The 13,338-nt window shown below is 48.5% G+C and overlaps 1 protein-coding gene and 1 long non-coding RNA gene across 3 annotated transcripts in view; one reads left to right on the top strand and one right to left on the bottom strand.

Annotated features, from left to right (window-relative positions):
* Window positions 1-7,884: 7,884 nt before the first annotated feature.
* On the bottom strand, window positions 7,885-8,301 carry LOC116184528 (uncharacterized). The gene is made up of 3 exons (XR_004149284.2): window positions 8,276-8,301; window positions 8,059-8,176; window positions 7,885-7,977 (listed from the first exon to the last, which is right to left on the bottom strand). It is a non-coding gene; the product is annotated as an uncharacterized LOC116184528 (long non-coding RNA).
* Window positions 8,302-11,995: 3,694 nt separating this feature from the next.
* ELAVL1 (ELAV like RNA binding protein 1) overlaps window positions 11,996-13,338 on the top strand; it is a 45,043-nt gene continuing 43,700 nt past the window's right edge. For both annotated transcript variants that reach the window (XM_021528208.2, XM_021528207.2), the window contains exon 1: window positions 11,996-12,090. The gene's annotated coding sequence lies outside the window, so the exon portion shown is untranslated. The remainder of the gene's footprint in view (window positions 12,091-13,338) is intronic.

Here is a 13,338-nt window from a genome sequence, read left to right as displayed (position 1 = left end):
GTCATTAGTAGATACATCAAATTAGCCTGGAGAAATTAGCCTGGGGAAAAGGAGGCTCAGGGAGGACCTTGTGGCTCTCCACAACTCCAGCAGGGTACAGCCAGGTAGAGGTCAGGCTGTGCTCCCAGGGAACAAGGGACAGGAGGAGATAAACAGCTTCAACTTGTTCCAGGGGAGGTTCATGTTGGGTATTAGGGGGAAATTCTGCCTGGAGAGGGTTGCTAAGCTCTGACACAAGCTGCCCAATGCGTTGGTGGAGTTACTGTCCCTGGAAATGTCTGAAAAATACGTAAATGTGGTACTTAGGGACACAGACTTGATGATCTTAAAAGTCTTTTTTCAACCTAAACAATTCTGTGATTCTAGGAAATGCTAATGACAGAGTGGGTTGGAGATATTACAGCACCATGTGTACTGATGATCAGCCTAGGCAGTATTCTACTCTCGCAAAGCTTCACAAACTGACAACTTTTTCTTCAAGATGTCAGATCTTGAAGAAAATATTGACTCCTTTATCATAGCTCCTGACCTGAACCCAGTGCAGATAAGCCTCATGCTATCAGAAAGAGAACAAAACATTGATGTATCCTGATAGACAAAAAGCTGCTGATGAATTTATTCATCCTTGATGCTAAAGCAGAGGTATTCTTATGAAACTGATCAAAAACATTCTATGAGCTCCATTGTCTGCTGAAGTGCTCTCAGTACATAGATTAAAAGAGCAAATCAAAGCAACTCCCTAGTTAAGCAAACTCCAAATCAGCCCACTAGTTCAAAGCCACAAGTCTGAACAAAAGGTCTGTTTTTTTCCTTGGAAAGCATTAGCAATGTATGTCTGTAATAAATCACATGAGATGTAAAGACAATGACTCACTTCATTATCTTCAAAGTATGAGAACAAAATATTCTGCTGAGACGAAAGTCTCTCAGAAATGCTGATACCCACTGCACTTTGCTCTCTGGTGGCAGCAAGGAACAATAAAACAATTCCAAGAAACCTCCACAAAAACAGAACTGCAGAGATTACAGGATTTCAGTCTGGATTTGTGGGTTATACACGCTCATCTTACAGCTCCAAAAAGGCCCCCTTTGAGGAATAGGCCTGCAAATTAAACCTAACATCTCAAAACTAAATATGTGCAGAGATGAGGAGCAAACATGCCAGCAGTAAAAGTTCTGGTGGCCAGAAGGAAGGAAACCTGTGGGACATGGCAGTCATTTCTGTGGATAATCTCAAGAGTTAGTTCAATACATTCCAAAATTGACACCTTTACTACAAACAATAAAGCCCTGAAAAATCTTCATAACTTGACATTGTGCCATACTAGGAAATTTCTAATTTAATTCACTCAGAGCCCTTACTGCCCACAAACCACATCCCTTCCTTCTTGAAGCTGCCTGAAGTATTTATATTGGACAGGTCTATTTTATCTGCTCTATCAGGCAGCCACAGGTGACAGGAACCAATTTCTCTTAAAAGGATAAAAAATCCTGACTCTAATCTAGGAAATAAATGTAGTTGATGAAAGCTTAGAAACACAACCATGATGTCTGTGGGCAGGGCCACAAAGCCCCTGCCCAAGTATGCAGTGCTGCTGGTGAGGCATTCCTGTCAGGAGTACCAGAGAAATACTTGGAATAACCTAGACCAAAAGCTGAGATTTATTAATTCTGATTCCCTGTTACTTCCAGAGTTACACAAGGAAAAATATGCAGCAGTAAAATTCAAACTGCATTGAATTATGGTGTAGCAAAGAGGTTCCAAAATGGTGTTTTATTTTTACCATCCCATCATCCAAAATCCGCATTGGAATGCCAGGATGAACTGTAAAGGCATGGAGAACACTGAAGTTAGTGACACCTGAGTCTTTTCAATTAAACATTTGCCACACAAATCATAGAAGATCTTGATCTCTACTGCCTTGACTGTGTAATTGGCATACAAGAAACACTGAGGGGCTGGAGCATGTCCAGACATGAGAATGGAACTGAGGAAGGGTCTGGAGCACCAGGAGCAGCTGAGGGAGCCGGGGATGCTCAGCCTGGAGAGAAGGAGGCTCAGGGGGGACCTTGTGGCCTGACAGGAGGGGACAGCTGGAGGGGGATCAGGATCTGCTCCTAGGGACAAATGATAGGACAAGAGCAAACAGCCTGAAGCTGTGCCAGAGAAGGTTTAGGCTGGACATCAGGAATAATTTCTTCCCTGGAAGAGTGGAGAAGGGTTAGAATAGGCTGCCCAGGGCAGTGGTGGAGACACCAACCCTGGAAGCACTCAACAAAGGAGTTAACATAGCCCTTGGGGATATGGTTTAGTGGGAATGGGAGGATTAGCTTAAAGGTTAGACTTGATGGTTCTGAAGGTATTCCACAAAGCTAACGATTCTGTGATAAGCAAATACCATCAATACTGGTTGCCATCTAGAGCTGCCCTGGGTTTTAATCCATGTTCCCTTCCTGAATGTTTGCTGTTAGGACAGGCTGGGGAATAAGTTCCTCTGCTGCCAGGCAGGACCACAGCCTGGCCCAGTGACCTGGACTGGACAGGGCCATAAGGGATAGCTCACCTGGGCCAGCAGCCACAGATGCTTACATGGGAGTTTGCTTTCTGGTAGAGCTCCCTCCACAAATGAATTAGACTTAAACTGTACATGCCTGAGTGCTTAAAAAAACAGAAACAAAAACAAAACCAAAACAACCACAAAAACAAAAACCCAAACAAACAAACAAACCACAAAAAAACCCCATAAAACAACAAAAAGCCAACAAGTAAAAAAAAAAGTTGTATCTAACAAACCCATCTTCCAGGCAGAGAATGAGAGAATGTAGTGATATAGCAGTTTAGCATCACCCTGCAGCCAGGCAATTTGTAAAGACAGACTGACTAATGCATGATACAACACTGAGGACACAACTGATTAGACATGGAACTGAGATAAAGTCACACAAATCAGACAGATAATTCCAAGCAAATAAACAAATAGCTCTCAAATTCCTAGCAATTATGGATTTTAAATTGCAAAAATACTTCTTGCCCATCATGACCAGCCCAACTCTGTAATCTTAGTATGCTACAAAATAACAAATGCTGAATTTTTGTAGGTATTGTTTCAGTTACTGTCTCTGTTTGGAAATAAATTGACGAGAAAACGCTCTGAAATTAGTGTTTCCTCTAAAAGAGAGGTGCTCCAGTAATCCTTTTTGCTAATGAGAAATGAATGCCAGCGGGTGAAATTGAAAAAACCCTAACAGTTTATTAACGAAGAAAAAAACCAAGAGGGTGCCCGCAAGGCACAGAAAAGGATTGTATAAATGCTAGATATGGAAGTTTCAAATTCTTAACCCCCATCCCCCAGCAGAGCGCTGCCTGGGAGGCAGCGGTGGCGGCTGCCCCCCTTTGCCTCAGGGAATGGGAGGAACAGGAGCTTACAGATGGGAAACTTTCTGGCACCGGACTCTTCCTCACAGCAAGAACAACTGGTGGTTTTTAGGGTTCTCTCTTGTGTTGGTTCAGCTTCTCCGAGATCGGTTTGGCGCCGATAAAAACCCCAAAATCGAAACAGTTCAGGGGAAAAAAAAAAAAACCAACCAACCAAAAAAAAAAAAAAAAACAAAAAAAAAAAAAACAAACCAAAAACACCCACAAAACAAAAACACAAAACAAAACAAAACAAAACAAACACCAAAAACCAACCAACCAAACAAACAAAAGATGCCAAGAGGATTCCCAGGACAGCCTCCAGGCTAGGAGAAGGGGAATAAAACCTTTAAAACCTTCTTGTTTCAAGCTGGCAAACTAATCCATCAAAAGGAACAATGTAGTGTCCCGGTCCCCGCCGCAGCCACGCACCCGGAGAGAGGGGGTTTGAATCGACCGCGCAGCTCCCCGCCCCTCCCCGGGTCCTTCTCGGAGCTACAGCGGCCGTTTTGGGGCATAAAGCAGACCATTAGGGATTAAAGTTTCATCATAAAATCACCCCACGACAATTGAGAAAAAAAAAAAAAAAAAAAAAAAAAAAAAGCTGCTCCTTTGTCTATGTGAGCAAACCGGCAGCAGCTCAGACCTCAGGAGTTACCACAGCTCTGCTGAGCATTCCTGAAAGAAAATAAGAAAATATAACCCTGCAGTTGCTACAGTTGCTACCTTGGAAATTTTATGGCAGAGCTGCTTTTCATGTGTCCCTAAGTCATTAACTTAGAGCCCTACTTCTGCATTCAGCAGCTCTGGTTTGCTGTTAGATTTAAATTAAAGTCATACCATGTGGATCAGCCAGGTCGTGGCAGTGGGAAAGCTCATGTAGAAACCCAAAACTGAAGGAAGGAAAAGCATTAAGGTCCATTAGTTGTAATAGAACAAGGTCCCTAAAACGATGCTGTTTAATTGCATGAGGAAAACTGATTTAAGAACCTACTCTAAAAGCCTTTATCGCATAATATGTTCTCTCCTTACTGAGGAAGACAGAAAACTATCAGAGCATTCCTTTTGCTGTACCTCCATCTCTTGTGCATATTCTATTCTGAGGCCATGGTTCAGATCAACATTCAAATAATAGAGCTTTTATGTCTTAAAAAGTCAACATTTGCAAAGATTTTACAAATATTTTGTAGTGCCATTAGCTGCAAAGATGAAGTTACGGCAAAAGTTACTTCTTCCAGGTTCAGAAATTATTGAAACTGGGCCACTAGCAAAAAGTTACATTTAAAACAAAACATTTTAAAATTTGATACTAGTATTACTGTAATAATTGCAAGCATTAGTTTCCATTAATGAGAAGAGCCTTGAAGACAAAAACAAGAATCGTGATGCCTTGTAAAGAGACTTCAAAAGGTACAGAAGAATTTGTACACCCAAAGCCCCATAAACTCAGAAAGCACTGTGCTGTAAGTCTTTAAACCCTGATAGCTTTCCATCCTCCCCAGATACAGGATTCTGTCATTTGAAAAGAAATCTGGGTCTACATAGTGGCCTTGGCTTCAGTGTATTATCAAATTTAGCTCTTCAAATAAACCAAACCTTGAAGTGCAGGTAACCTCTAATTAGCAGGGTAACACCTTAAAAAAATAAAGCAATGCAGAGGTAAGGATCTTGTTACATTTATAAAGAAAAAATATTTAGTCACATTGGCTTCCCCCCCTCCCCCCTTTTTACACAGCACTGTTATTAAAAGCTGTTTTAGAGCTTTATCTAATAGCTAGGTAAGTAGCAAAGATACCAACATCAAACACATGATCTTAACCTATAAAGTAGGGGAAAATTATTCTTTATTGCTCTCAGGCAGATCCAGAGACATTGTGATGTCACAGGAGAGGATCTGACTTTCTTTAGCAGCCCAGTGCTCACCTGGTTCACTCCATTGCACCTTTTCCCACACCAATCCTCCAGGCAGTTGCAGCAACACACACATCCACTGCTGAATGCTAACTGAAACATGAGAGGTCATGTTGGGACACAGCAGACCAACAGTACAGGAAAATTAATTATTATTAAATTGTCATATAAGATAGGTTACAGTTACCCACATCACAGCCAGCTCAACAAGCTGCAGAGGAAGGACAGGAAGGGCCTGTCAGCATCACCACTGGGATGTGATACCATCTGAAGGCCATGCTGGAGGAGCCTGGGGCCATTTGGAATCAGTCTGGGCCACAGCTGAGTGCTCACACATGACCATGGTGGCTGATATGCTTCAGCTTCAACTGGGGATGAATTTTCCCCAGGAGCTCCAGTGCTCTGCAGCACCTCCAAGCTGTCCTTCTGAGGGATTTTTGAGAGATTGTGCTTGGCATCTGTCATGGAATCTTATAACATTTTGCCAGAGGAGGTTTAGACTGGATATTAGGGAAAGGTTCTTCCCCCAGCAGGTAGTCAGGCACTGAACAGGCTCCCCAGGGAATGGTAACAGGCCCTAGGCTGCCAAAGCTCCAGGAGTATTTGGACAACAATCCCCAGGGGGAGATTGTTGAGGTGTCCTGTGCAGGGCCAGGAGTTGGACTTAATGACCTATTTGCTCCCTTCCTACTCAGAAGATTCTATGAATCTACGATGCTATGAAATAATATATTCAAGTGATATTTATTTTGTAAGCCATTCAAAGGAGATAAATCAATTAAGGCTTAGCCAGCCTTTGAATACAATTTCATTATGTCAGAGAGAGCTGGTTCTGCCCAACTGACTTGAGAACTCCGAAGATTTTAGGACACTTAGTCCAGATAGGGGATCCCTCACACACTGAGGCAAGGGCTCTCAGCCTCCAGGAGTTCCCTCGAGCAACCCAACCCAAGGAAGAGTCCTTGACTACAGACCTACAGCTCCAAGGAGGGCTGGCTCCACTGACAGCCCTGGCAGGGCTCCACCATAGCCAAGTGAGATCCGACTGATGGTCAGGTATGGTTATAATCACCCTCCCTGGGGGGCTCTGACCTGCTGCCCACCACAGCCACTCTGAAATGTAGTAGGGTCCAGCCTGCACACAGAGGTCAGTGATTCATCTCTGAAGCCATGCCACAGCTCAGGCCAATACAGGTCCCTGCTGCGGGAGTACCTGCACAGGTGCTGAGGACATGCATCTCCCGACTGCTCTAACACCTAGCAAGCTCTTGACTGGATGACTGGAATTTCTGAAGTTAACCCCTTTGAGGGGCACAACTAATGTGGGTCATGTGAGCAGACATCGTTAAGACACCCCAGCTATTCAGAAGAGTGTTCAGCATGTAAACACATAGCATATTGTTGGAAACAGGAGCACAATATCCCAACCATTGGACAGCCACACACATGTGACACAGCAGCCAGCACAGCCATGCACCACCTGGGACAGCCACACACTGATGAGCTCCACGTCCTCCTGCTGCTGTTCCCCAGGCTGGGGCAGCTCTGCAGGTGGGGTCTCACCTGAGCGGGGCAGAGGGGCAGAATCCCCCCTCCCCTACTGCCCACGCTGGGCTCAGCCCAGCCCAGGGGGGCTCTGGGGTCAGTGCCCATGGCCGGGGCAGGCTGAGCCTCTCACCCACCAGCACCCCAACCCTCCCCCAGGGCTGCTCCTCATCCATTTTCCTGTTTTGTGCTTGGAATGCTTGATCTCAAGACTAATAAACCATTCTCCAATAACATTATTAAAGCACATATCCAGCTCTTCAAAACTCCCTACTACTAGTTCATATTACCACACATAGTGCCAGAGTGAGTGGTAGGTTTTGTCAAACATTCAAAAGTACCAAAAGAACAGGTGCTTTCCCTAAGCTGTTGGGGAAACAAAAAAAGTAAATTAATCAGTGTGTTTACTGTGCATTTTACTACTTCTTAATATCTTCTTGGAAAACTATGATAAATGTAATTAATATTGTCTAACTGACAATCTGACAAAGTGTTTTTCACACCAACAGCTCACTGGACACATACAACTACGCTACAAATTCATTCACAGCCAGAATAAAACCACACGCAACCACAAGCTTCACAAATTATGAGCTTGGAATAAAGATGACTCCTGGCAACCAGGAAAGCTACTGGCTTGCTTCCTTACATTTTGTTGTTTTTCTGTTAAATCTTTTACCTACTGATAAATTTTAAAGGAGATTATTTCTGAATCTAAGCTAATAGATAGTGGTTGCTGCGCAACAAACATCAAGGGGGGAACATATAGAGAGGTCATTAATACATAAAGGAAAAGAGAAACCAAGGAAAGAGCGAGGAAAAAATCAGCTTCAATAACAGCTTATAATAAGTGCACATTTAAATGGAATTAAAGCTTTTCCACATCTATCTGCAAATGATTAAGTGTGGCTGGTTTAATTAGAGCAGCTCAGTGCAGAGAAACCTAAACCAACACATTCCTCAACCAATGTGCTGCTGGCAGCAATGCTGCTTCAGGGCTCACACAGCCATGCCTGGCTTTTTCTTCATCAACCTTGGGAAATCCAGAAAAAGTTCTCCTATGAGTCACTGGGAATGTAAATGGGGGTGATCTTTCTGCAGCACAACTAGAGACAAACATGCTCCAGGTGACATAATTCACCTCACAAGTGAAACAACAGCAAAGGCAGAACAAGAAAAGCAGTTACCTCAGGGAAGGTGACTCCCATGGGAGTGAAGTGGCAAGGGCGAGTCCATCCTTCTGCAAATGGCCAGAAGGAAATTCCAAAGAGGGCAAACTGCTCCAGACAGTCGATATTATTCCTCCTCAGGGGAAGAAATGACACTTGGAACAAAGACAAAAGCACAAAGGAACAGGAAGACTGAGGAGAGCACAAGGGAACACCAAGGAAAGAAAAGAGTTACCTAGAAGGATGCTGTCAGTGGAGCAATACATGAGCCCTTAAGTCTGGGTGATGGAGCCACAAACCCAAAGATGAGAGATCAGAAAGGGTTGATAAGCAAAGCCTTGCAACAGAGCTGGGACATGCGTTGAGAGAGGTAGGATGAACCAGAGAATAATGGAGAACGGGGGCTGAAAGCCTGTGGAGAGGAAGACACAGGAGATTGAAGGTGATCTCAGAGAGGTGAGAAATCAGAAAACATGCCTTCTTCATTCCCTGAAGAAGGGAAAGAAATCCAGGCACAGAGGAGCCAAGGAGGGATGGCTGGAAGACACCAGGGCAATCATAGAATCAGGGAATGGTTTGGGCTGCAAGGGACCTTAGAGTCCATCCCATTGCACTCCCTGCTACAGGCAGGGACAACTTCCACTGTCCCAGGCTGCTCCCAGCCCCATCCAACCTGGCCTTGGGCACTGCCAGGGATCCAGGGGCAGCCACAGCTGCTCTGGGCACCCTGTGCCAGGGCCTGCCCACCCTGCCAGGGAACAATTCCTGCCCAATCTCCCATCCAGCCCTGCCCTCTGGCACTGGGAAGCCATTTCTTCTTGTCCTGGCACGCCAAGCCCTTGTCCAGAATCCTTCTCCAGCTCTCTTGGAGCCCCCTTAGGCATTGGAAGGGACTCTGAGGTCTCTCCCCTTCTCTTCTCCAGGCTGAACACCCCCAGCGGTCTCACACTGAATAAAGGCGGGAGGTCAGGGCAGTGGCAGCTGCCCAGGACGCTCCAGCACCCGCTGCACCCCTGTGCCCCGGGCTGAGCAGCCTGTGAGGGGCCAGACAAAGAGCGCCCGAAACATTCCAGGGCCGCGCCAGCCGGGGCCGCCATTTCACCCCTGTGGGCTCGGGGAGGGGGCGGGGCGCGGGCGGGCCATGCCGACCCCGCCCCCTCCGCCGGCCGCCATTTCAGAGCCGCGCCGGGGCGGAGCGGCCCCGCCGGGCGAGCGGCTCTGCTGCCCGGGGCCTCGCGGTTCACAGCCGCCCCAACGCGAGGCCCCGCGGCTATGGAGCCGGCACTGCTCACTGCGAGCGTGCCTGGGGCTGCCGCTCACGGCTGTAGCCAGGAGAGTGCACCCGAGGTGGGGCGGATTCGGAGCTTCTCTGCCCTTCTCTGCGTGGCATCTGCGCCGTTAGGAAGCTCTGTATCCATCCATCATCCATCCATCACTCCATCCCTCCATCTTGCCTTGTGTGACCCGGAGTGCCCAGCTGAGGGCGCTTGGCTCGTTCAGCTGGAGCACAGGAGATGAGGGGAGGCTCCTCGGGGCTGCAGCTCCTCCCGAGGGGAGGCAGAGGGGCAGGGGCTGAGCTCTGCTCTGGGACAGCTCCTGGAGCCCAGCGAGGGCTGGAGCTGTGCCAGGCCTTGGCATGGAGCTCAGGGAAAGGTTCTTCCCCCCGAGGGTGCTGGCACTGCCCAGGCTCCCCAGGGAATGGTCCCGGCCCCGAGGCTGCCAGAGCTGCAGGAGCGTTTGGACAGCGCTCTCAGGGCTGGGCAGGGTGGGGCTGTTGGGGGGTCTGGGCAGGGACAGGGGCTGGGCTGATGATCCCTGGGGGTCCCTTCCAATCCAGGACATTGTGATTTTATGATTCTGTTTATTCAAAGCCAAGTAGAACCATTTGTCCTTAGCTGCTGCTTCCATCCATCAATTCCCACTGCACATTTTCCTCTTGAGTCAAAATCACGTTCATCAAGGGCTTCCTGGGTCACCCTGTTTTCACTGAGCTTTTTTCATGTTTGAGGATATCCCAGAAATGGTATGACCAAAAATACCTGTAGCATTCATGTTGCATTATCTTGAGATAATTTCAAATATGACACTTGGTTTTACATTGCTAAAGTTCCACATTACCATAAGCTGATGTTTTCACATTGAACTGAAACACTGTAACAGACCATTAATATATAGCAAGATCCATAATATCAAAAAGAGATAATTCCTGTAAGAATTGACACACAGCTTCAAAGGACAGCTTTTCATTGACATCTTAAATAAGTGTTTATGGTAATAGATGAAATTTTGAGATTGCAAATATGCTGTCAAAATATTAAGGCCCATCAACGCTCTGTGCAGTGTTGTGCTCATGGCCTCAATTTTTGAAGATTTGAAACCCACCTCATGTCCAAGAATGGGATCGTTATTTAAAACCTGGATGATACAAGGAAAACATCAAATTTACAGTAAAAGAAAACTGCCACTGATGTGAATGACAATATTGTGATTTTGGGGCTGGCAGGATGAGCAAATAACAGATGCATAAACGTCTTTAATGTTTTATGAGGCCTTAAAGGATATTTCCAAACCTGTCAGGCTTGGAATTTTCATGTGAGGATTCCCCATCTGGCAGGGAGAACTATTGTAGAGATGAAAGGAAAATGGCAATGCTTTTAACATTGCTCTTAATCCAACATCCTCAGCAGTCTCTTCATGGAGCTGAACATTAGGATCTCTGTCACGCTGTGCCCATTGCATATGGCAGAGGCTGGGCTGTCCCTGGCTGTCACATGTGGAAGATGAGCACATGGCCCAATGTAATAGGCCACTTGAAAGGGTTTCTGGGCAGTTTAACCAGAAAACATCAGTGCAACCATGTTGGGAATTTACCAGATAAGCTCTTGCTAGAGGCCACATCAGGATAGGCAGAGATAGATATTTGTATTTTCATTGAGTAATGTGCCACATATTCCAGTAGACAGAGTATTTCCACATGTGTGCATGGAAATACCAAAGAACACAAACTCCTGTCTGGCTGCAATTCCCATCCTTCAGGCGAGATTTCACTCTTCTAGACTTGAGAAAGGAGCTAGAGAAGCAGAAATTTGATTTTCAGGTATGCCACTCTAAAAAAGACTCAAATTATGAGTTGTCTGTGAATGAAAAGGAAATAATGTATTGTAATGCAGAAGTATTCTGATTTTTCTTCCCCGAAGTTGAGCACCTTAACGCAGGATTTCCAGACCTGAAGCTTATATGTCACACACTAACACGCTGCTTTGTACCAGGGTATTATTGCAGAGTACTGTTGGCAATGACAAAAAGACTTCTCTTTCTTCAGAATAGTGGAATTTTACTCTCACAGATGTCTCCTGTGCAGTGGAAATAGGTGCAGATAGAAAGGGATGCCCTTGGCTACGAAAAGTGAAAACGGAAGAGGGAAAACTCTTGGGCAGCTGGTCCCTTCAGGGCGCTGCAGAATTTCTCAGCACAGCGAAGTGCTGGCCACCAGTTTCTCTGAGAGATCATTTGCATCTCATTTACACAAAAAGCACTTAATCTCCTACCCAGTCACCAGCATTCCCGTGGGCTGTGCCCGGGGAGATTCCCTGTCGCGGGCTCCGGCTGACACTGGCCCTCAGCCGAGGAGAGGCTCGGCTGCCGGGAGCGCTGCCCGCAGCCGCCGGGCCCAGGGCTGCCGTGCTCCATCTTCACGCGAGCCTGGCTCGCTGGCACAGCCCGGCCGGCACAGGGCGCACGTTCTCCTGCGGGCGCCGCTCCAGAAGCGCAGCCGGACCCTCACCCAGCCCGGGCCGCCGGGATCGCTCTCCCCGCGGCCGGGCCCTCCACCCCGGCCGCGGTCCCCTCCCCCCGGCGCGCGGCGCGCTCCGCCCCCGGCGGGCGCTTGACGGACGGGAGGAGAAGCCAATGGCGCGCGGGGCACGTGCGCGCGGCAGCCAATGGGTGTCGGCGGGCGGCGCGGGGGCGGGGCCGTGGCGCTGGAGCGGCTCGTTGTGCGCTGCGGACCGATCGCCTCCCGCTGCCCGGGCCCGGCCGCCGCCGCCGCAGGTGAGGCCGCGCGCGGGGCCGCGGAGCCGCGCCCGAACGGCGCCGGCGGCACCCGCGGGGCCGGCGCGGGACGGAGCGGGCGGCGGGGACCGGGCGGCCGGGCCGAGGCCTGGGCCTGGCGGGGTAGCCCGGCCTGTGGGGGGAGGGGCCGCAGGGCAGCGCGGGCCCGGGGCGGCGGGCGGGCGGCGGGGTCGCGGCCCGCGGGGCCCGCGGGGGCCGGATGGGGCACGGGCGGGGAGCGGCTCCCGAGGCCGCCGCGTTCGCGGCAGGAAGGCCGCGGGTCGCGGAGCCGCGATGCGCGGCGGGTCCGCGCCGCGTCTCAGGGCCTTTCTGCGTCCGGGTAATGGCCTCATATTTCATGTTTATTTTTTCCGTGTCTGCGCGGCCGCGGGCTTTTAAATCTCCCACGTTGGCTGTGGCTGGCACGTCCTTGTTGACTGGCGGTGCCCGAGGGTCCATGCCAGCGCGGTCAGTGCCGGTTGGCATCAGTGCTGGCAGCGGGTCCGGTGCTGGTGTGGCGATTGCCCGGGCCGCGGGAATCGTGGCTAAAGCAGCACCGCCGCTGTTTGTGCTCGTGGGAGCAATTCAGTGCAGAGCGTTTGCTCGTTTTAGCGGTTGGAAGAGGCAGGACTGTCCGGGGGGCTCTTTCACGGCAGTAGCGTGAGGGCTGGCGTAGGACAGCCGTGGGGAGGCGAGTGCTCCTGCCAGGTTCTGCGCTGCTGGGACTGCGGGAGCGTTTGTTGGGCACAGAGTTGTATCCGAGACTTACTGGGAAAGGAAGCACGCTTTGTTTCGTGAGGATTTGCACTGGGATCCTGTGATCACTTAATTAGGCATCTGTGGAAAACAAAAGGGGAAAGAGTTGGGAAGGGCAGGGATTAATTCCTTTTGTTAACGCCTGTTGTTAAATTTGATCACTTTTTGAGGTCTTTATATTTTTCTTCATTTTACTCCCTGATGGTGTTTGTTGACTGCTCATGTTCCTCGGCTCTCACCTCTCTACGAGTTGTTGTTCCTGTAGTCATGTTTTAACCACTTTTTTTTGTGGAGCGTGCGAACACTTCTCTGACTTGTTACATTACAACTAGGACGATGCACATGTTCCATAGTCTTTATCAAACCTTTAGAGTTGATGGGATTTCTAGGATTCCTGTTGAGTCCTAGGTTATGTCTATGTGCATGCTGACTAATAAAACCAAGAGTCCCGAGCCTGTAAGTCTGTGCTGCGTGAGCTGTTAACTGTGATTG

This window comes from Lonchura striata, chromosome 28 (genome assembly GCF_046129695.1).
Source record: "Lonchura striata isolate bLonStr1 chromosome 28, bLonStr1.mat, whole genome shotgun sequence".
Lineage (NCBI taxonomy): Eukaryota > Metazoa > Chordata > Aves > Passeriformes > Estrildidae > Lonchura > Lonchura striata.
This window is presented reverse-complemented; position numbering and strand designations above follow the sequence as displayed.